Source organism: Chlorocebus sabaeus, chromosome 8, assembly GCF_047675955.1.
Source record: "Chlorocebus sabaeus isolate Y175 chromosome 8, mChlSab1.0.hap1, whole genome shotgun sequence".
NCBI classification, from domain to species: domain Eukaryota; kingdom Metazoa; phylum Chordata; class Mammalia; order Primates; family Cercopithecidae; genus Chlorocebus; species Chlorocebus sabaeus.
In genome coordinates, this window is record NC_132911.1 from 64,842,086 (window position 1) to 64,866,629 (window position 24,544).

General features: G+C 42.4%; 1 protein-coding gene across 5 annotated transcripts in view; it reads left to right on the top strand.

Annotated features, from left to right (window-relative positions):
- Positions 1-3,183: 3,183 nt before the first annotated feature.
- CHD7 (chromodomain helicase DNA binding protein 7) overlaps positions 3,184-24,544 on the top strand; it is a 193,372-nt gene continuing 172,011 nt past the window's right edge. For 2 of the 5 annotated variants that reach the window (XM_073018108.1, XM_073018107.1), the window contains exon 1: positions 3,230-3,526. The gene's annotated coding sequence lies outside the window, so the exon portion shown is untranslated. Of the gene's footprint in view, positions 3,527-4,118; positions 4,231-24,544 lie in introns of those variants that run through there. The other 3 variants (XM_038000468.2, XM_073018109.1, XM_073018104.1) reach the window with 3 other exon arrangements.

A 24,544-nucleotide genomic window follows, 5' to 3' on the forward strand; every position in this document is an offset into this window, starting at 1 on the left:
GGATGTAAATTTGGCGAACGAAGAAGAATAATAGTTTTTAGAGCGGGAAAAATATATGGTGGTAAAGAGAGTTATTTTCCAGTACTTGCAAATTGGTTCTGAACACAATTTCAAAAGATGAGTTCCAAAAATGTATTGAAGGATGCCCTCAACACTGGAATTAGTGTAATTTACATAATATTTTAAAGTTGGAAACATTTAATATAGATAGGACTTGACTTTTAAGTGTTTGAGAAGTTGGAGTGTTTTTTCAGTTATTTTAGATGCGCACATTACCTCCCCCACCCCAAGTATTATAGGTTGATATATTCTGGGCTATTTTTCCAGAGATATTTATTTGTCTGTGGAATTCAGTATTAAGTCTGAGCTCTTCAAATAGACTATTTCTATTCATGTCCTAGGGCCTAGACAACCTTTTTGTAGTAGGTCATGTTTTCTTTGGAATTTTTCTCAATTGCTTTCTGCTTGGCCCACTCCATTCTTCAATGCCCTCCTTCCCAGGTCCTTGGTACCTTTCCACTGCCCTCTGGCTACAAGGAACTCAGGCCTGTCCTATTCCTCCAGGGCTCAGACTCCAAAATTACCATTCTCTTAACACCAAATCAAAACTACCAATCCACTAGATTGCAAACTCTACGAGGGCAGGACACATTGTCTGTTTTGTTCACTACTATATCTCCAGTACCTAGAACCAGTCCTGGAACCTCTTAGGCACTCGAAGTTGAATGAATGGCTAAGTCTCTAAATTTGTTAGCCTGGCTAGGTGTTGGGAGGAAAGCAACCCATTGAACCAATTTACAATCATCTGTGAAAGACCAGTAGCCCCTTATCTCACCCTAAGGTATTTGCATACTTAAAGGGAAAGCTTGTGAATTCAAATTACTCTCATTGGGAAAACTTCAATAGTGAAGCAAATGGAGAAAAAACATCTCAGCCTAAAGGGGAATGCGGGGGGGGGGGGGGGGGGGGGGGTTGCGGTGGCGGAGGTGATGGTGGTGTGGTGAGAACTATGATTTAGGTAGGCCAGATCTGCCTAGGAGTTTGCCCCTGAGGGCTTCTACTTTTTAAGGCCCCTTACGTTGCACACCACCACAACATCTAAAAGCTTAGAGACTTCATGATGGCTCAGGGCAGTGATCAGGATAAGGAGACTATAAGTCAGAGGACTTACATTCTGTAGTGTAGGACTGTTTTTACATTGGCACTGGTATATTTTAAAAGGAAGTTTCCTAGCTTTCGAGTTAAATGTACAAGAGCACAGGGAATCTCCTCATAGGCACTATTTGTTGATAACAAGTTATTTGTAATATTGTAATTTCACTATATGTAGATGTCACGTTTTTTTCTCCTGTGAATTGCCTTGAAATAAATGCACATCTGCCATGGAGCTGCGGCACACTGTAAAAGATAAGACATAATTTTTTATGGCACATTATTTTAAAAATGTATTCTAATATAGTCAAGTACTAGTGATTTTTTTCTAGACATGGTGTCCTGTTTTTAAACTCCCCCCCCGCCCCATACACCCCTAAAGCACCTTTCATATGCTTTCATTAGGAAATATAAACTTAATGGAAACAGTAGTCTAACCTCAGAATCGTGATTCTTCGTTTGTGATACCGGGTTTAAAACAGATGGAAGTTGATTTTAGTGTTTTCAACTTTTTAAATGTCAGAATTCTTTCTGTACTGTCTTCTATCTTCTTTTTGATTATCTATAAGCTCCTTAAACATTAAAACATTTCTTTTAGAACAAAACTCAAGTATATGATGAAAGCAAGCTAAAAGCAGTGCATTTAACAAACTACAATACAATGTGACATTTATAAAATTATTACTAAAATCAGAAAATGAATGTCTTAGTGATTAAGTCTAGGATAATCAAACTTACTGAATAGTTGTAGTAGTTACATAATGAGATAGTTTTGATTAATCTTTTGTCCAAATGACAATATTGTGATTACAGGCTTAGCACTACAGTTAGTGTAACCATCAAACAGTGAGTGAGATTAGTACATTTTACACAGTTTTGCTATTTTCTCAGTTTATTTTGGAGTCCAGTAATAACCATTCAGTCTGTACCTGCCATAGGACAATCTTTGGTTGATATGAGTTCCTTTCTTGATTTAAGTGCAATCTTTAACCTAATAAAATTATCTTAAAGTTTACAATTGATGGTTTAAACTCATAGCTCCGTATTTTGCAGATAGAAGAGGCTTAATCCATGTTTGTAAATCTGTTTCCTAAAATAAAAATTAATAAAAAATGTTTTTTTCTTCAGGTTTAATATTCATTTTGTACCGGGAAGAGAAATGGAATAAGAGGCTCGGATTTTTAAGACTATGCAATCATATACAAGTGCCATTTTGGCCAAAGAATGAGTAAAACATTCTAGTCCCGACACGTTTAATAATGAGCATGCATCCTATTTCTTTGTTTCATAATCATTGCGCTCTCTGCTTTCCCTCTTTTTTGGTATGGTAACAAATTTGACAAAATCAATGCCATCTAGTTAAACTTTTTGATTAAGTAGTGGATCCAGTGTCCTATCCACGAAGAGATGGGAAAAGCGATGTGGAGAAGCAGGCACGAACCCATCTGGAATGGAACGTGTCCATTCCGAATAATTTCATGTGGGAAAATAATTTCAAGTTGAAGGATAATTACTGCAGAGACGGCCAGATACCTCCGGCCGCCGCCGGCCGCGCAGCGTTGGAAACCCTTCGCCGCGGCCAGGAGGGTCGCAGCCGGCGAGGAGCCCCGCTTCCTGCCCCGGGGCGGCGCACCCGGCTCCAGGAAGGTGCTGCGCGAGAGACGTGGCAGCAGCCCCTCCTGCCCGCGCCTGGGCTCCGCGGCCGAGCGCTCCGAGCAGCCGGGCAAGGAAGGCTGCCGGGCAGCGGCGCACCGGCCGGCGGACCCGCCTGCAGCGCCGGCGCCCGCCCGGGGACGGGAAGTGGCGCCCGGCCCGCCCTTGCGGCCCGCGGCCCTGCAGCTCCGCGCCGCCCCCTTTCTCTCGGCCTCTCCCTCGGCCTCCGCCACCCCGGCCGAATTCTTGCATAAATTATGCCAGGCGCGCCTGACGTCAGGTGGCGGCGCGCGGGCGCGGGCGCGGCGCGGCCCGGAGGGAGCCGGCGGCGGGCGCGCGCGGCCCCGCGGTCTCGGGTGCGCGCGGCGTGCCGGACGCGCGCAGGCGCTGGCGTGCTGGGGCCGCGGCGGCGGCGGCGGCGGCGGCAGCAGCGGCGGCGGCGGCGGCGGCGCGGGGGTTGAGCCGTGGTGGTGCGGACGCGCTCGTGCTCGGGAACTATCGGATTAAACTTGAATCGAGTGAAATTACACAAAGGAGCGCCGCGGAGGAGGCGGCCCGGGGACCCGGAGACCCTGAAACTCACCAGAGCCCCGTTCGCCCCCGGCCAACTCCGTGCCCGTGGATTCAGCCCCCTGGCCGCAGCTGCCGAGCCAACTCCGGAGCCCGCTCTGCGTTTTGTTTTCCCCTCGGCACTAGGCAGCGGAGGAGCCCGACCGACCCGGTAAGCGCGAGAGTTCACCCTGCGCCCCCGGGAGGGGCGGCGGCGGCGGCGGCAGGAAATCGCTCCGGGCCGGGGCCGGGGCCGCGCGAGGAGTTGGGATCGAGGAGTTGGGCGTGTGCGGGGCGAGGGGCGAGGGGCGAGGGCGGGAGGGGGCCGGGGCCAGCGCAGGAGCGCAGCGCCGCCCGCGCGGTGTCGCCGGCGTCGCCGCCCGCGGGGCCCGAACCCGCGCCCCGAGCGCCGCCCGGCGCCCCAACTTTTGCCTGCGTCCGCGGGGCCGGCGGCGGCGGGGGCGCGCGGTGTGGCCGAGGGTCACTTCCTCGCATGTAAATGGCTTTTTGTTGTGCTGCCGGCGTGGGGGGGGTACGGGGGACAGGAGGGAGCGTGTCTGCGCGCGGGGGAGCGCGAGCGCGTTTCCTCCCGCCGGCGCCGAGCACGAGTTGCCGGCTCCATTCGAGAGAAAAAGGAAGGAGGAAAAGTTGGGCTCCAACTCAAGTGCGAGCGGGCGATGGGCGCGCGGGCGCGGGGCGGCTGAGCAGCGGCGGCGGCGGCTCGGGGACGGCGGCGACCCCCGCCTCCCGCCCCCGCCCCCCGCTCCGGACCGACCACGCCGCGCTTGCCGGGAGCGGCGGCCGCACCGGCGCGAACAAAGTGCGTCCCTCCCGGCGCGGCGGCGCCAGCCCGCGCGGGGACCGCCACCGAGCGAGGTGGGTCGGCGGCGGGGAAAGTGCGCGGGGCGCCGCGTGGGGCGGGGGCAGCGCGAACACGCGGCGCGGGAGGCGTCCCGAGCCCAGCCAGTGCCGGTCGCGGGCGCGGAGTTGCGAGCCCGGAGTTGGGGGTTCTTGGGGCTCCCCGGCGGCTCCTAAGTGCGCGAGGAGGAGAAGAAAGGGAGCGGGGCCGGGGCGAGCGCCGGGAGGCGCGGCAAGGAGGGGACCCCACCTTGCCGAGCTGGCCGGGCCGCCGGCGGCGGCAGCTGCATAATAGCGACTTTAACCTCCCAACGCAACTCGGCTCCCCCGCCCCCCAGCCCGCCGGGGGTCAGCGCCGGTGGGGGGGGGGTCACCAGGTGGCCCCCGAGGTGACCCGGGTGCGCTCTGCCCTCGCGGAGAGCCGCGGCTTGGAGCGTGAACGGCCGAGGTGGCTGGAGGCCAAGCGGTCAGCGGGGAGAGGAAAGGAGGGCGGTGGGGAACGCGTTGTTTGTTTGGTTCGCACCGGGGATTGGGCTCGCTGGGGGCGCGGGGCTCGGGCGGGGGCGCGGGCACCGGCTGGGCTGCGGTGCTGGGCGGGCGCGGCGGCGCGGGGCTGGCGAGGTCGCGGGGGAGGGGGGGGTGGCGGCGGATCCCGGGCGGGGGTGGGGGCGCTGGTCGGGAGGCTCTGGGGAAGGAGCCGCCGGCCCCGAGCAGCCATCATTACCGAGCCGCCTTTCTCCGGATGGCTCTGCCTCGAGGAGCCCGGAGCCGTGGGAGCGCACCCCAAACTCCCGGCCGGCCGCCCGCTTTGTGAGCGCCCCCGTGGAGCGAGCGGCGCGGAGAGTGCTCCTGCTATGGGTCGGACTCTTTTCCTGGAGGTCACTTTTAGAGACTGTTCACGCCTTGGTTTAAACTAGTTTTTTTCCCCCTCTTCTGAACAGACAATGGACAAAAGAAAAGTAGCAACCCACATGGAGAGAGTTTCCTTTTGAATTGCTAGAATTAGATACACTATCCAGCGCTCCACTTGCTAAGTATACTTTTTAGTTTCCCATTGTATATTATCTAGCAATCGATTTAAATAAGTTATCTTAAAAAGTGTCTCTTTTGGGGGCTTAATTTCTGGAATACATTACATGTCTTAATTTATTTTTAAAGGATTTCGTGAGGCCCTAATTTTTTATTTTCTAAAAATTTTAATTTAAGCCGTCTTTGCAGTGGGCGATACCTTTCTAAAGGGTTGAGTGTTATTTCACCCCAATTCTCTTTCGGTAAGGGAGGGAGTACTCAGTATACGTAGCAAGGAGGAAACAAAATACGTGTCTTCATTTCTTCACTGATCTTGTCTAACGATGTCAAAAAATATCTTAGTGACTGTGACCTTAGCAGCATTGGTACCTGATTTATCCCAGTTATAATTACGTTTAGATTGCAGTAATGTCTAAGTACTAGGTAATTCCTATTTCAGAAATAACTTGAGCAGTGATTTTACGAAGTTGAATCCTTCTCCCAGCCCCCAGTGTACATCTGTCGCGCAGTGTTTTTGTCTTGCTGTTGCACAACAGAAGCCCTCCAGTCTTTACCCTAAAATGGCAGCTTTCATTTGACTGGGGCCCATTCATTGACAATGATAATAAAGAGGCTGAAAGCTAGATGCTTGGGGCATGGAGTAGGACTTGGTTTGCCTTTCTAGGTGATAAGTAGGAGACATTTTATGTCTTCCAGTTTGCTCAGGAAAAGTTTATTTTCCCTGAAAAATCTGTCTTGTGGAAAAAAGTTATAAAGTAAAATAATTTGGAAATGGGTAAGGGCTTGAGCTGCTAGCAAATTTCGGAAGGTAAATTTTCTTATTTTGCCCAATAGTGGAAATCTGGCATTTTCTCTTTTTTGGTAATCTGCTGATAAAAGGACATAATGGATTTTTGTCAGGCTTGTAACAGGTGAATTTCCTCATCTTGGCACTCAAGAATTGGGATTGTTTTCTAGCACTGTGGGTTTTATTCTCCTTATATTTTCTAATTTTTTCTCCTGTACGAGTCACTAAATTGAACCATGATGAATTGTATCCTGGGTTTATGCTTTCGAGATTCAAATGAGTTTTCGGATATGAAATAAATTATACTTTTAAAAGACTGGTATATGAATTTTAAATTGTTATATTCATTTAATCAATGGCCTCAGTTTTAAATTAGTTTTTTAAAAAAATTACTTTCTTTTGTATGTCTTAACATAGAAGGCAGAATAGAGGAATGATAGAATGGTTGTAGAGGTGATATTTAAAAACCCAAATATTATTTTCCTCTTTCGAGGAAATAACTTTTTTTCCCAAGTTGGAAATACAGAAGTCAAATTTATAACAATGTATTCAGTAACTTAGTTTTAAAATAGTACTGTCATAGATTCGCCAGTATTTGGTCTAGTTTTTCATCAGTTCAACTTACAGGAACATTTCCCAAACTTTTTTCATAATGGGTCTTCTAGGTTAGCCTTACTTTTATTGAGTTAAAATGAATACCATGAAGAGTTCCTTTATAATACAGTAACATCAAGGAAATATTACAACCGTTTCTTCATACAGATGTGAAGTCAGTAACGTTATAGTTTTTAAGCAGTTAGGTCAAAATAGCAGGAATATTTTGTTATGAGAGAATACACTGTAAATGCTTCTGTGTGCCTGCTGTGTAACCCATAAAAGCAATGTAAGTGCCAAGTTAGTGTAGTTCTCTCAAACCTAATATTACAGCATTGTGTTCCACATGCTTGAAAAAGTTTGCTTGCCACACAGTCACTATGCCTTTAGTTAATTTTGATTCAGCAAACCTTGGCAAGCCTTCCATGGTTAAAACAATAAAAGGCAGTACTTTCCCTCAGGGAGTGTACTGTCTCATAGAGAGTTCTATAGGTAAACAAATATTCACATTTGATTTTTAAGATAAACTTATAAGTAATAGATATCTTTTATCTTTCATTAACTAAATACAACCTTTTGGGTTTGATAGCAGACACCATGGCCATCTTAGAAACATCTAATATAAATATGGCATTGCAAGAATAAAAATGTTTAGTCAGGTCTGAGCAAATGGCTCTTAAAACTTCAACTTTGTAAGACAGTGATTCTTTTTCAGCAAATGATTTCTACATATAAGCAGTAAGCACATAGTCACATAGCTAAATTCACCGAAAAGGGTGGAGAAGGAACATCTTAGGTGATACTAAGATGATGTCAGGAATATATTGGCTCTATGGGACCCTTTCAGTTGTCTTGGTCACCCATGTGGTCATATTTGTGTATCTTAAAAAAAATACATTGTTTTCATGCGATTGGAAATTCAGAATTTGGCATTTTTCTAGACAGGTTTCCAGAACCACTATAGTTTCATTAGTTCAGGAGAAAAAATTTTCCCCTTTATCTATAAAACTTTATTTAGTCTTAAAAAAATTGTTGACATTCAAAGGTGAATGATTTTAAAATAGAAAAGAAATTGAAAATCAATAATCACTTGGTTTTTCTACAAAAAATACAAAGACAGAATGATTTATTTCAATTTGGGTATCACTCAGGTTGCAGTGATGGCAGAAGTCCATAGCTGATTATGGTGGTTGTTAAGAACTGGGAAGGTAATTTAAAACACTGACTATGTGTCTGTATTTTACTTTTATCAATATATTAAAAATTTTAAATGAAATCACATCTGCATGATAAAAAAAGAAATAGAAACAGGAAGTTGTAATGATATTGTCAAATAAAAATTCATTTTATGCTCATTAGAGAATCATTGGATATTTAGAGTGTGAGGACCTTAGAGAGCTAGTTGAACTTTCTCATTTTACAGATTAAGAAAGTAAAGCCCAGAGAGATTAATTAAATGAACTGCCTCTGACTGGCCACCTACTGTTGCAGAGCTTATTTCAGTTACAGTTGTCTTCCTAGTGCCTAGCATGGTGCCGGTGCAGGAGGGATGCTGGCCTTGTCTTTGTTGGCTCTGTAAGAGTACAGCTTTTGCACATGTTCTGACTCAAAGGTACCTTCTGGCTTTAGAATCCTACAGCATAGGACAACGTAGCTCTTAAAGGTGTTCCTAAACCAACAATAATTTGCTTCTGTTTTTGGAGGTTTTATTTTTTAAACTATGATTATCCAGTTAGAAAAATGCAGAGATAATTACTTCAAGATTTGGGAACTGTTTTCACTTTAGATGCATGTATTGATCACCATAACTAGATTCCTGTTGCTTTTTAACTAATGTTGGGTGACTGACTGCAAACGTGATTGTTTTTTCAGAGGAGGATTTTTTGGGGGTTTCTGTTCTGCTTTTACTTTGAAACTTAGAAATGTCTTTTTAAAAGTAAAAAATAATGTAGATATTTATGAGGAAACATAACTTGGCAGTAAAGGCTGGTTCACTCTCAGGCTTGTTTGCTTATGCTAATGTGGAATCTAAGGCACTTTTTAAAGTGACCCTTTGAGCCTTGCTTCCTCTGTGCACGTCAGGATTGGCTTTCATGGCCACAGAATCTGGACTGTGATTAGTCTTCCTGTTTCATCTGTGGTTTTGCTCATTGATTCAGCTGTTTGTTGGGTACCTGCTACCTGAAAGATGCAATGCTATGAATTGGCAATATAGTGATGACATGAGAAGACATGGTAAACTCACACAAAAACTAGGGCTACCTTAAGGTCATAAGTGTGATGCAGTGGGTGCCAGGAGGAATGAGAGCTTGGGACTTGGGGATTCGGTCAGTTGGGTGGGGTATTACCCCTTAGGAAGTGGCTTTAGCATTGCCATCTGAATGATGGTAGAAGAAGGGGTGAAGGCACTTCAGGTAGTGCCCCTCACCTGCAGGGAGGCTATGTGTTTGAGGCACTCAGAGAACTGCAAGATGAGACTCGAAGTAGGCAGTATCCAACTTAGTCAGGGCTTTCAGGATATCGAATTTGGGATTTTTGAAAAAAGCAGTAGGAACCACTGATGAGTGTTAAGCAGTGTTTGACACAAGCGGAGTTGTGTTTTGAAGAAGATTGAATTGGTGGGTGCAGAGAGGACAATAGGTTGGAGACAATGTCCTGCCTGCTTTTGTTGTGGTCTGTGGGATGAGGAAATGACAATGATTTAGACTAGATTGGTCCATGGGAATGGAGAGAAATGGACAGATTTGAGAGATATTTAACAGTTTGAATGAACAGGACTTGGGGATAGATGCGCTTTCAAGAGGGAGATCTCAGGGCATATAGGTTTCTAGCATGTTCCCTGCTTGGCTGGTTGGCTACTGATGCTATTCACAGAGGCAGGAATCAGCTTTGCTGAAGATTTGAGAAGGAAGCTCATGAATTCTTGTAGCATATGATTTCGATAGCTGATAATGGACCATGATAACATTGTTTTATCCTTTGCATTGCTAGTGGCATTCCAGAACTTAAAAAAAAAATAATCTGCTAGCTTTAACCAAAAGATGTTGGCACGTGGGGAGTCCATCAAGGAATGTGAATGGGTTCAGTGAAATGGGAGACGGGAGGGAAGCTTTACTTGCTGAACACATAGCACTTTGCTTGTTACTTGCCTGATACATAGCACTTTGTAGGAGTTTGCTCATTCCAGGTTAAGCATAGAATCCTGCGGTAACCAGACCTTGGCACATTTCCTTCTTCTATATCTCTGCTTATGGAGGCTGCTTTCTGTTGCTAGTCACATATTAGGGTCTTTGGGTTCCCGATATGTGGCTGGCAGGTCCCCCATGTTCTCAGGGCTGCAGTCTCCCTCGGAGAGAGTCGTATTTTAGAAGATGGTTGTAGTCATACAGAGGCAAGGTAGGAGTGAATACATTATTTAAATAAATGTGGAGAAGAATACCAGTGTTGATCAGAATACTTACCTGGTTTTTAGTGGAGTATGTATAAACCAGTTTAATAAGTAAATTACCTTCAAAGTTACTTTGTTCAATTATTATAAAAAGTAGATTGTACAGCATGGTTACTGGTGGCAAATGAGCGATGCTGTTACACCCAGAAAAGCTTCTGAATTGCTGACTTTAATATTATATAAGATAAATTATGAAAATCTGGAACATTAATTTTGAAGCTTTTTTTAGGGAAGTATTTGTATTTTTGTGTTTGCCAGCTAATATGGGTGATAATGTTATCTGTTTTGTTATAGATCAGATTTTGTTCTTATATGCATAAAGATAACCTTCCTGGGACTCAGTGTCTTTAATTAGGGATCTGTTTCAAAGATACTTTTATTGTCATTGTGTGTTCCTCATGGGCCTTTTTGGTGGCCATTGTGACTCAGTCAAGTCGTCTGGGTTCCTTTCTGTCTTGCCTTGGTTGTAGGGACATGCTTCATGTGAAAGTTTGCCTTCACCTGCAGGAGTTTTGAGTGATTATTTGAATACGTTTAAATTCAGGAGAAGTAATGTTTCCATGTGTGGAATGGCAGGAAAACTTGGTGCACTAACTTCAGCTTCAGATGGGCTTGTGCCAACTACTCTGTGGCAATTTATATCTAATACTATTTGTTCAACTTGCAATTAAAAAAAAAAAAAAAAAACCTTTAAAATACATTCTGTCATTAGGTCCTGCCAGCAGTGTGTTCTTAGGGTGTAAGAGATTGTTTCTAAGAGGTGTAGACATTGAATGGAAAGGCGCACGCAGGCTCCTGTGGATGTGGCTTTGATGGAGGAATAGAGGGGAAGCTTTTTTGGGGCCTGCCTTCTCTCCTGGCATCTGCAGTGGCCGAGGAGGCAGCAAGGTCATGTGGTGGATTTGAGTTTTCCACGATGTATTTTATCAGGATGAGGTTGGGCAAATAGCCACCTGCTGCTGAGCAGGAACCGTATGCGACCTGGGTTTCCACACCCAGCCTTTGTGTAGGGAAAGGCATGGAATTAGACACGTGTTAGTTTGGACACATCACCTACTTCCCTAGTATCCTCAATGGAAAACAGTCAGATTTCTATACCATATTTGCAGTATGTCTAAAAAAGCATACATGGGACCTTAGTGGTTAATTTTCCCTCTAGTTCTGCAGCAAGTTTGGGGAACTACTTTAACTTATTAGAGGCCGCTGTCTCCTCTTTTCATCATTTTGAAAGAAACCACAAACATTTTGTTTATTATCCATTTTTGTTTTGTTTCGGTTTCGAGATGGAGTCTCACAATATTGTCCAGGCTGGATTCTAATTCCTGAGTTCAAAGGCTGTTCCTGCCTCAGCCTCCCAAGTAGCTGGGATTACTGGCACGCACTATTGTGCCTTGTTACATAAACATTTTAGAAATCTGTTCTGTTGATATTTAAAACATAATTAGCAAATGTGCATATTATTTCAACACACCTAAAAACTATTAAACATGTTTAACATAATACTAAGCAGTCAAATAGTGAGAAGTCCCTTGAAGAATTAAAAGCATGCCTTTAGTTTCCAAGGCAGTGCTTGCTAGCATACTAAGTGAATAATAAAATCAGTTTGAGCACAGGAATATGATAAAAAAAAATACCTCAGTTGGTGATGTATTTTGAAGTGTATGAGCCTAGCAATTATTTATGGTTAGAACTGGCACTATATTGAAATTGTTAAGCCCACGTCCTTAAATAATTTTTTAAAAGTCTCTGTTAAAGTGTTTTATGTTCTTGTATACTTGGCCTTGTTTGTGCTTGAAATTTTGCTTTCACTAATTGCAAGTGTACCAATCTTGCAAGAAAAGTCGTGTATACTCATCTTGAGAATTTCAAAATCTTGATTAACAGTTGTACCCCACCCTTAAGTATGTGTTGGGCCAATCAAGTAAAATAGTGCAGAAATAATGAAACAATATTAAAAATAACAGTAGTAACCATAATGACCGGCTGTTATTTCCAGTTGGGTACTCAGCTGAGTGTTGTCATGGATCATTTCATTTCCTCATCAGAGCAACTCTAAGTATTAGGTAGAGTTATTATTCCCATTTTACAGATGAGGAGACTAAAAGGGATGAGAACTTAAATTACCCGGGCCATACGTTTCTAGCACGTGGTGGAGGAGGAATTTGAATCCAGATTAGCTAGACTCCACAGTCTGAGTGCATAACCATCGTGCTGCTCTTGCCACCTAGACCAGCTTGGGAGCTTGCATTGTTGCCGTCTTAATAGACAAAGGTGTGTTAAAAATACCGATGTCATGCTGTGATGCTGCCTATTGCTATGTTTTACCAGCCCAGGCTATTTTTTTTCTGTACTTCCTTTGTTGGTGCCTGCTGTAGTTGTGGGGCCATATGTCATGAGATGTCTTTGTACCTAAAGTGACCAGGTCCTTGCCTTTCGCACTTAAGGCCCTTCTTCTCACATGGAGATGAGGAGAAGAGTTGTTCTTGTGGAGGTTTCCTTCTGAGGTAGCTGATAATTTGAGTTTTGATGTCAGATCAGGGTGTGAATCATAAAAATGGATATAATAAATTCTCCCAACTGCCCAGAGTTATGGTGAAGATTAAGTGAGATACTCTACCTAACACATTTGGTATAGCATATGGCATATTTATTGAGTAGTTACTATTTTTATTAGTTCAGTTTAATCATTGAACTTATCAGATCATATGTATTGATTTTACTTTTGGTTTAAAAAGTCCTTCAAATCATAATCCTACAGATGACCGGACAAGAATGAGTGGCCCAAGACGGTGACTGGCTACACAGTTTTCATTTTTCTTCAGGAGAAGGCATTTGAAAATAACATCGTTATGTGCCTTTGTCCATCAGTGCAACCAGATGTTATTTTCCTAATTCTCTTGTTGATTATATATATAGAGTTGACTCAGATATCCCAGGTACTAAAAGTGACAGGTTTGAGGGAGCGCTTCTTCATCTCGTCGTGAAGATGTTCATCTCCTACCAGAGTTGTGGCTGTCCTTCTAGTGAAACAGTCATTTCTTTTTTGTCCCAAATCTACAATTCTCCAAACATGGTGGCTAGATGATCAGTGGTGTGGGCATGTTTGATCAGCTCTTTGATATTATGTTTTTCTGATTTAGACCAGAGGCCATGGGGTGTTCTCAAAATCTATAGAAACTCCAGATTCTCAAATCTCAGAACCTTTGATTCCTCAGTTCCTTCCCCCCAAGTTCTCTTTACTATGTAAAGAGGAGACAAGATGGTATCTGAAATGGGAGTAGGTTTGGGTTGGGGGCAGGGATGTGAGTAGCAACTAGAACATAAGAATGTTTCGTAGGAAAGGGAAGGCTCTGAGGTAGCGTACTTAGAATCTTACTGCTACCCAGATTGGCAGGGAAATGGAAGAGATGGAGTATGGACGATTTTCATTTTATTCTATTCTATGTCTTTACTTGAAAATGACTTGGGATAACAAAATAAATGACACAAAAAGTAAATAACTGATAAGTGTGGATTTTATGGGAGATCCTTGTACTATTCTAACTTTACTGCAAGTTTGCAACTGTATCAATATCAAAAGTTTTAAAAGAACAGTGACTCCAAGGGGTTGATGTCAGTAGCTAACATTTGTGAAGCATAGAGTTTGTGTCAGCATTTTGCTAAACTATTTACATGAACTATTTTTACTGAATCCTAAAGTAGGATTAGTCAAAATGCTGAGGTAGGAACAATAATTGCTATTTTACAGGTGAGGAGGTTGTTTAATAAATTTGTCTAAGATCATAGCTTTTAATGAGTGGTGTTGGGACTCAAAGCAAGACAGGCTCATTTAACAGCCTGTAGCATTAACTGCTCTGCAGAAATTACTTTGGATAGTCCCATCAAAATAACCTAGGTCTTAGAAGGATAGGAACAACGAATGTCATGATCTTACACACCTGCGCTTTCTAGCGCCAGCTCCTGGAGAAAAATCGAGAGGCTGAACAGTGTCTGTTAACAGATTATAGTCTGTGAGGCCTCTTTCCTCAGAAGTTGTATCTTATCAATGGCAGACACTTTCAACCTGAAAGACACATGCTCGTTGCAAGACTTACTAGTGCTCCAACCCTGTTTTCACTTATCAGTCTAAGACGTAGCCGACATCAAAGTATTCAGCTTATTACAGAATTGACTTCCTCAAAGTTTCTCTCAGTGTTTATCCAAGAGGTAGTTCACTTAGCATCTTTATCTCACTGCACAGGACTAGAGTTGCCTTCGAAAAAACTCAGGATACTACTTGGCTCTAGATCACAGTACTTGTTATTCGTATTTGCGTTAACTTGTGTGAATATGCAGCCTCCATGAAATGTTTGCATACTGCTTCTGTGAACACACAGGACAACAGACTGTCTTCCACAGTCATACGCTCAGTCATATTTTCAAATAGGTATAGAGTTCAAATATAAATCAGTAGTCTTGTAGGGTGGATGGATATACCTTTGCCAGGGGATTAACAAAAATGCCATGTCTTAATACTGCCTTCTCCCATACGAATAGTCTGTGATGGTATATTTTTGGATTTTGTATATGTTTATACTTTTTTTCTTTTCACAATTGAATAAACTGTAGACTAACTTCAGTATAAGCCTCCACCTAAAATGTAAATTTTGCTATTTTTGGTGCACTTAATATTTTAATATATGTCTTAATTGTGTTGATTTTCAGAGCTGTGTTTATCACCAGATTTAGTATGTTAACTTTTCAATGTTCCCACTTACTAAAAAACAAAAATAAAAGTGAACATCTGGGCTGGTGTATGAAGCAAACCTCCAGTTTTATAGGGAACTTTGTGGCTACGCTGGGGTGCTGAGAGCCTTCCATTTAGCTGCTGAAGGCCAGCAGGATAAGCAGAACTGTCTTATATGCTGTCAAATACATTAATAAGGACACAATTCAAGGACACAATTAATTTCCCCACACTGTGGAGCGCACAGGTGGTGATACTGCTGTAGCTGAATTGCTGGCTGGCAGGCAGTACTGCCGTAGCACCACAATGTTGATTTGTGTTGTTGGTTTACTGTTGTCTCAGTGTGGTGAATGGTTGGGCTATAGGAGTGGCACAATACCCAGGCTGTACCTAGCAGAATGGTTGACAGTCGACGACTCCCTGTCACTTTGTGCAGCTCAGTATTTCCAGGACTCAGGGAGCTGCCCATGTCATTGGCATCATTCTTCTTCTTCTTCTTTTTTTTTTTTTTTTTTTTGTGAGATGGAGTGTTGCTCTGTCTCCCAGGCTGGAGTGCAGTGGCGTGATCTCAGCTCACTGCCACCTCCACCTCCTGGTGTGCCTCAGCCTCCCGAGTAACTGGGATTACAGGTTGTGCCACCACTCCTGGCTCATTTTTATATTTTTAGTAGAGATGGGGTTTCGCTATGTTGGCCAGGCTGGTCTTGATCTCCTCACCTCAGCTGATCCACCTGCCTTGGCCTCTCACAGTGCTGGGATTACAGGGGTCTGTGCCCGGCCGACGTTATTCTTTATGGATCACTACCATAATAATATCAACAATAATAGTGTCTGTATTTGGCAAACCTGTAACATGACTCTTCTTTATAACACTGCTTCAGCCTGCTATTGATCTAGTGAGTTATTTGACTTGTTTCACCTAGTACTAGGTGAGAGGTAAGAAAAATGAGTCTTTTTATTCAAGGCATTAAAGTATTAATTCATGTATTTATATAGTTTACTTGTGCATCTTTTACTCTCCTGATAGTCTACTTCATGTAAGGAACCCCTATCCCCCTTTTCTCACTGTTTTGAGACAGTTGCTTAGAAGATGCTTGTCATCATCCCCCAGGCAGAAAAAGTAAAGTAGTAGTCATACTTGAGTTGCATGGGAAGGAGGGAATGGTTGTCTCTGAGCCTGGGCTTCTGCCTCAGCCCTGCAGCTAATGTTCTCACCCACTCCTCCCTTCCACCTCACCAGGAGTGAGAAGGTACAGAGTTGTTCTGCAGAAATAATGCATTCATTGGTCTTTAAGGAAGATTAGAATGGTGAGCTGGACCGAGATAACTTTCTTACCTGTTTTCTCCAAGAAACTCATAAAATGGGTTTGTTTTAGATTATTTTAAAGACCCTGTGGAATTTGTAAAAAGTTTATCTGGTAAGCTTAGAATGACTGAAAAAATAGATATTTATTGGGAGTTAGAATTACACAGTCACTTAGAGTGCTTGTTAAAAATGTAGATTCCTCAATTCCACACCAGATTTATTGAATTAAATCTCCCTGGGTCATCTAGAATCTGAATTTTTATCAAGGTACGTCTGATGTACTCTGAAACTTACGAAGCAATGTGCTTAACAATGTGTTATGCAATGAACGTACTTCGGAAATACGAAACATTTAGAAAATGGCAAGGAATATATGCTTGTCCATCATTCATGTTATAAGAATTGCAAAAATTCTTACAATGTATTTTGGAATATTGAAAGTAATATTATTCTCTTACACATAATTGAATGAATGTGGCTGCTGTTTGACACAACAGTTACTATAAAGGTGAAGATGGATGACCGATTAGGAGTTTGAAATCGTAGTCTTTAAAGGTGGTGCTAAAAGGGTAGAAGATAGATTGCTTTGTATTTATTTGTTAAATTTTATTTTCATTTCTACCACTGAGTAATTAAAAGCTTGTTCTGTGTATAGTTCTGGTTTAAATGGTAGATGTCTGCAAAACTAATAGATTTGTTAAGCTACAGTAACTATTTTGGGGCAACCATTTCAAGCCAGTGTTATTTCCACGGGCATATAATACATTTAAAATGAGAATCATCTTAAAACGTAATTTAGTGAGTGGGTTAGTGTTTTCTTGGAGGACTTGTTAGCATAATTTCGTGTAAGACAGGATGCTTATATGAAAGGCATAAAGGAAGCACATAAAGCAGCTTTTTTCCTGGCCCTTCCCCCCATTCCCCTCCCTTTTGGATAGAGGCCATACTGACCACTCCTCTTCCTGACGCCTCAGGTTGTCCTGGACCTTGGCTGAAGGCATCATTAGGGTCCTGAGCTGTCCCTTCCATGCTTCCTCAGTTCCTTATTCCTTTTCTTCCTACCCCCTAAATATAGCCTGTTCTCAGGGGTTTGATCCTGGCATCCTCTGGGTCTAGTTCAGGCCCACAGCAGCCTCATTTTCTACTAATTTCTACGTCTGTATTCTTATTTCTTATATCTCCCCCAAACTGCTATCCTTAATGTTCCCAATCTGTTTAAAACCGATGTCATCGTAACAACTTCTTCCTGCAAAAGCACGAAACAAAAGTGTGAAACTTCAAGCCCAGCCCTTTCTCTTGAACTTAGGCTCTGCACTGCGAGTCTGCGAGTCTGCTCTGGTGGTATCAGGTCCTGGTGGCCCAGCTGATGGGCTGCTTCGGACTCCACTTCCTGTGTCCTGGACTGTTGGCATCCTTGTTCCTTCCATTATGTTGTGCCCTCCCCAACACCCCCTTCGTGGTCAGAGTGCAGTCCCAGGCCTACTAGGCCATTATGGTCACTGTAAACTTGCATAGGTGGGGAGAGTACAGCAAAGACCCATGTTAGGGAGAGCCTTTCCTTGCTTCCTTCCTGCTCCCCTGTGGAACAAGTCCCTGTCTGTGTGCTGTGCCCTTCAGACCTTACCACCCCATTGCTCCTGCCACTCAGCCCTCCTTGGGACACCTGCAGAGAGAGGGTCCCCCCTCCAACTCTGCTCCTCTGGCAGTGCTTGTGGGGTGCCTTCCACAGGCAAGGCCTCTGTTGCTTCTGAACCCCAACAGTTTAGTGTCCAGGTTCCCTCTCTTTGGCAGGGCAAGGTTGCTCTGTGCCTGTGGCCTGTTCTTCCTTGGCCTCCTCTGTGACAGAGGTGCTGGCCCCTGCTTGGCCCTGTCCTAGCTGGATTAGAATGTGGGTGGGAAGAGGAGGTGAGTTATTCTGGCCTCCTCAAACCCATTACCACATTCCTGGCATCTGATTGGAACACATTTTCCCATGGTAGTGTGATTATGGTTAGGCACTGGTGGGACACCGTGGGTTAGCCCAGTACTTTCTCGTAGGTTAACACAACAATGTCAATAGTATAATGTTATATCCGAGGGAAAGTGATTCAACTAGCAGCTGAAGGGGAGGAGATGCTTGCTTCTGTGAGCCCCCTGGGGAACTGTCCTGTAGAGTGTCATACCAGCACCATGGGTGGTATGACATTTGGTGGCACATTTGGTGGCGCAAGCATCAGAGCAGTCACCTGCTTTGCCAGTGGGCCCTCGGGTGGGTTTCAGAAAACTGGGCCTATCCAAACTCATAAGTGTGAACTTTTACATAAGATCCATGACCATGGCAATTCTAAGGACTTTAATGAATGCAAAGGCATGGCCACTAACGACAAGGAAAGAATTTGATAATGTTTTCAGATTTACATCTCTAAAGAGCAAATGGCAATTTTGGTGTGAGACTTATTACAAAATCTTTTTGGCTTTTGGAAATGTAGATGTGCCTGGTGAAAAATGTTATTTTATTAACTTTTTTCGAAGATAAATAAGAACTATGAACAGGCACATCTTTAGGCTGTTGCTACTAACTTGTCGGTATAACTTTAATGTTTGTGAAGGTGTGCAGATGTGAGATTATGGCTTTGTTAAGCTCTGTGGGAAATACTAAAAATGTTACTCCTAGCTAGGTAGAGCAGGTTAACACACTTATGACCCTGTGGAACAGGACAGCACAGTCTGTAATTAAGTGCTAAGAAGGTGTGATGTGGTATAGTCATTGTATAGTGGAGAAAGAAATCAGGAAGCGTGACTTGCCCTCTCCTTTGATAAGTTAGAGGAACTGAGTGATAATGTGAAAACAATCATGGAGAGGCTGTCAGCCAAGGGTCCTGGCAGGGAGCAGGTGGCCAGTCCAGAACATCCTTCAAGGACCAGGGCAGGAGCCCTTTGTCGCTGGTGTCCTCCTGGGAGGGCAGCTTTGCAGGAGCTATGGCCCCAGGGAGAGTACTGCCGCCTTCTGTCCCCTCCCCACCTCAACGTTCCATTCAAGGACCAGTCTTCTGGGACTCAAGGAAGATCAGTTAGCCTGCCCTGAGGAGAGGGGCAGCAGGTTGGATAGGTAGGGAGAGGTTGAGCAATGGTGAAATTGGAAGCTTAGACTGAGTGAGATTCTGACTTATATTATGTGATGGAAATGGAGTTGAAAGGTTAGTTTGGCAACATGTGATGGATTGCAGTTGAAGAGAAACTAGAGGCAAAAAGTCAGAGGCTGTTGAAATAGCCCAACCAGGAGGTGGTAGAGCTTTGGCTAGCCAGGGAAAATGGACTGAGAGAGGAAATGATGCAGCCATGGACATTCAGGGTGTAGGGAACAGGGACAAGGAGCTGCTCCACAAGGCCTGGCATGGAGCGAAGAATAGCTTAGAAAGCCTTCTTTCAAGAGAAGTAAGGTTGACATTTGAAACTTAGATTTGATCCAAAATAGGAAACATTTGAGCAGGGAGAGATGTATAAAAAGATCACCTTAGACAGGTTTAGAAATAAAGCTACTCCACTGGTAAACGTCTGCAACTTACAGGTCAAGAAAATAGGTATCTAACAATTAAAAACAAGTTTTAAAATAAACTTCGTATAAAAATGATTTTGAAACATATAGTTTGACATTGTTTTTATAAATATCCTTATAACATTGGGTACAGTCAGAATAATATGTCAATTTGATATTAGTATTATACTTTCAGAATCAAAATAGTACAATGATAATAGCACAAGGGGGCTACAGAAATGCAGGTACTAGAAATTGAAGTTTATCATTTTAGCATACTTGACCTTTCTTTGGGATGTGTGTGTTATAACGTTGGGAAGCATTGTCTCGTGTTTTATGCTTAAACAACTCTAATACTTGTGTATGGGTCTATTAAAAAGGCACATCAACATGTTCTGTGAGAGAATACAACAGAGAAACAATTGCAGTCTGAAAGAAAAGCAGCCAAGGATATAAGTAGGTAATGTATAGAAAGAAAATGTAATTGTCAATAACCACAAACATTTCCAAATTATGGAATAATTTAAAAATGCAAATTAAATTAAAATGATAAACTTCTCCCCCTTATTAAATTAGCCAAGACTTTAAAATATTTTTTATGCTGCTAGAATATGGTGAGACCTGCACACTCACTGTTGCCTGAAGTTTCATAAGTATAAACTTTTTTTTTTGGTAAAGAAAGTAGAGACTGTGTGTATAAAGATCTTTACAAATGGCCATTCCTGTTGTATCAGTCATCTATCCCAAGGAAAAATGTAAAATCCAGTCAACTGTTATAAGCCAAAGCATTTCTTTTTGACATTGAAAAACTGAGAATGGTTAAATTTATGTTATAGTCATGCTAGAATATCATGCAGGCACTGAAAATCGTGTTTTTGAAAAATACGAAGCTTAAAAGAGTACAAAAGAACATATTAACTGTATCATGAATAGTTTTATACAAATTACATTTTTACTTTTTAATTTTTAAAATATTTCTATGACCAGGTGTCTACAACAATACAAGTTAAATTATAAACATAAGAAAAGACTAGGGGAAATATATCAATTTAAAAATTATTAGTTTCAGGGATTGGCAGTTTCACTTAGTTAAAAGCTACGATTCCACAGTTAAACAGATGTGGTTTGAATCTTCCTGACCACTTAACTTGTGTGACCTTGGATAGTGACTTATTAGTTCTATATGACTTTCTAGCTCTAAGACCACAGGCCAATTACTTAATTGATCTAAGACTCAGTTTCTTCAACTGTGACATGGGAGCAGTAACAGTCCAATAAGTACAGTAATGCTCCAACAGTGCTTGTTGCATCATTAGCCCACAACTAATGTTAATTATTTGGATTGCAGGTAGTTTTTTTTTTAAACTTCAGTCTTTCCACTTTTTAAATATTCTAAATTTTATACTGAAAGGATTGTAAAACTCAAACTCTGTGATACTGTATATGGAAGGAAGGACTCTGACAGTTTTTCAGTAATTTTGTGGTATAGGCAGAGAAATCTTTTTTTAGGTACCATAATTTTCCATAATTTTAACCAGTGATACATCTGAAACAATACTTTCAAATTTTGTGTGTGTGTGTGTGTGTGTTTTTTTTTCCTTTTCTAGATTGCTTGGCAGTTTTGGCTTCTTTTTTTAATCCCAAAGAAATTTTGTTTTACAGTAAGTTAAGTTTAATTGGAACCTCCCCCACTTTTTTTTTTTTAAAGTTTCCTGAAATCAAGGAACATAAGAATAAGTTTTAACAATTTTCTCTAGGTGAAATCTGAATTTGATTAATATTAGCTGCATATTTAGCACTCAGATTTCAGACCTATTTAGTGGTAACTTCTGTGCATCTCACCTAATTGTTTAAATATGTGAGCATGATTTTGATATTTGGGAGGTTGAAAAGAAGCCTCTTGAGACTTTTGAACTGAAGTTAAACAGCTTATTCTGTCTTGGAGTTAGTTGGTGTAGGTTAGTAGGAAGACTTTAACATCTGGGCTCTTTCACCTTGGAATTGTATCTTTCTCATAGAAGAAACACATTTGAGCTGCAGACAGCCTGGAAAAGCTTTCAGGCTATATTTTCTTCACAGGAGGGCAATAGCTTTGCACTTATAATAAAATAGCTTCAAAGTTTTTGTCTCCTTGAAGTTACGTTACCTTTAATTTACACTCAAACATTATTATATCTTCTATAGCAAACAGAGGAGGATAAGAAAAGGAAAAACAGAGACAAATTGTTAACATTGTCCCCAAAATTATTAATAAATGGGTTGTTGGTAACATAAGACTTGAAAACCGTAGAATCCAGAATATATGCAACTTCATTTTATTACTGTATTGCATTAAATTTAAAATGGTGTCAGTTGTAAGATGTGTTCTATTTCTGATACATTGAAATACCAAAAAAAAGGTCATGGAATTGATGAAATCTAGTAGTTAAAAAAAACACAAAAATGTCAGTTTGCAGTCACTTGTATTTTTCAATTTGGTATATGGAACAAAAAGGAAACTCACCTGAATGCATCTGAAATTGGACTTTAATCTTTAGCAAAAAGATGTCCCAGCTATGTATGCCACTTTAATCACACGTGGTGCCACCTCTGATCTTGCTCCTTATGTTGTGCACAGCACGTAGAGTACAGCATAGGTGCACTCATGAGCTAGGTGTTTGAACATGACCCTCCTCAGCTACTGGACCGAATGTAAACAGTGGTCAACTTTTTATAGTGTTAATCTGCCAGACTGCTGTCAACACAATGGGTACCATTAAACAGTGTCACCAAGACTGTTCCACAGGAGTGATGCCAAAAATCTATTAAAACACAGTAAAATAAGAAATGTACTAACCACTTACAGCCTGACTTGACAATTATCAAGTATTTGAGTATACATTCTAAGCTTCACTAGGCCAGTGCTTACCTTGTACATAAGCAAAAGTCGGAAAATGAATGGTTCCTGTTTGTCAGAAATTTAAAATCAAATTACTCAGCAATTCAAAGCAGGGAAAGACCCCCTTTACCTTTCTGTATCGAGGATAATGTGAGAGGATTTTTGCATCAGTTAGGGTGAGGCCAATACAGGAAGAATATAGGGTAGGTGGACCAATTATAATGATGTCAGAGATTCCTCCTCCACCAGCCATAGGAAAGAATAATTTCATATAAAATGATGGCAATTTAAAGATTTCTCAAATATATAATTAGAGGTTGGAGGAGGTAATACGGCATAAAGGTTAGAGGCAAGGGCTCTGGAGTTAGACTGCCTGGGTTCAAAGTACTCTCTGCCTTTGGGATCTTGGGCAGATAATCTGTTCCTGTTTTCTTGCTTATAAATAAGGTAGCTGATAGTCCCTTCCTCAATGCCTGGCATATTTTATACCAAACATTCACTGAATTGAACTATAGTTAATATTGTTAAGGCTTGCTTTGTTTCTTACTAAAGAGAACATGGAAGTGAGCCGTGTAAAGATTTGCAGAGCCTTGGTGTCTAGTAGTATGACTTGACTTCTCATTTCTTCTTTCTTTTTCTTTTCTTTCTTTTTGAGGCAGGGTCTTGGTCTGTCTCACAGGCTGGAGTGCAGTGGCACAATCACAGCTCACTGCAACCTCCACCTCCTGGGCTCGAGTCATCCTTCCACCTCAGCCTCCAGAGTAGCTGGGACTATCTGCACATACCACCATGCCTGGCTAGTTTGTATATTTGGAGAGATGGGGTTTCACCATGTGGCTCAGGTGGTCCTCCTAAAGAGGCGGGATTACAGGTGTGGGCCACTCCCCCGGCCGACTATGAAGCATTCAACATGGTACATAACACATTTCTTGGTGTTATAGTGAACGGTATGCAACTTGAGAGCAATTAGATATTAGCATATTTAAAATAAAATATTATGAAAGTATGATTGTGGCAACTACCTATAGAACATTTTGCTGGTAGTATCTTGGTCAGAGTTTTCTAGATTTCCCCATGTGTCATGTGGTTAAATATGGAGTGGTTTTAACATGGCAGCGTGGATTTAAGATATAATGAAGTGTAGGAGCTATGCTTTGTATGAGATGACAATGGCATATCTATTTTGTTCCATAGATTTGTCTTAGGTGATAAAACCCAGTATCTTCATGTCACCAACAAATTATGTGATCATCCAGAAGAAGTGAAATGATTTCAAACATTGATGATTTAACTGTTTTGTTTCTAATCACCTGGAGGGAGCCAGGATAATGTGATAGGTCCTATTTATTACATTTCACTTAAAAATGTCTTTTTTTTTTTTTTTTAAAAAAAGCCTGGAGTAGCCTGTTTCAGAGCCAGCTCATTGTCTGTCCCATTGCTATGGAATATACTGTAGCTGCTCTATTTCCTTCCCTAGAGCCTGTCGGTACTCTTGCATGAGGTGGGAGAAGCTGTAGAAAATTATAATAAATAGGGCAAGACCTTAAGGAGTTTCTAGTCCATCTACATTTCTGCCCCATGATCCCTGACTTCACGTGTCATCCGTCACATTCTGCTCTCACCTGCATAACAGATTAGATGGCATTGTTTTTTCTTGTTTGTTGTTTGATGACTTGAGATTCTTTTCTTTCTCTCTCTCTCTCTTCCTTTCTTTCTTTCTCTTTCTTTCTCTCTCTCTCTTTCTCTTTCTCTCTCTCTCTCTCCCCCGCCCCTTTCTTTCTCTTTCTTTCTTTTTCGAGATGGAGTTTTGCTTTTGTTGCCCAGGCTGGAGTGCAATGGCGAGATCTTGGCTCACCACACCCTGCCGGGTTCAAGTGATTCTCTTGCCTTAGCCTCCCAAGTAGCTGGGATTACAGGCATGTGCCACCATGCCTGGCTAATTTTGTATTTTTAGTAAGAATGGGGTTTCTCCATGTTGGTTAGGCTGCTAGGCTGCTCTCGAACTCCCGACCTCAGGTGATCTGCCCACCTTGGCCTCCCAAAGTACTGG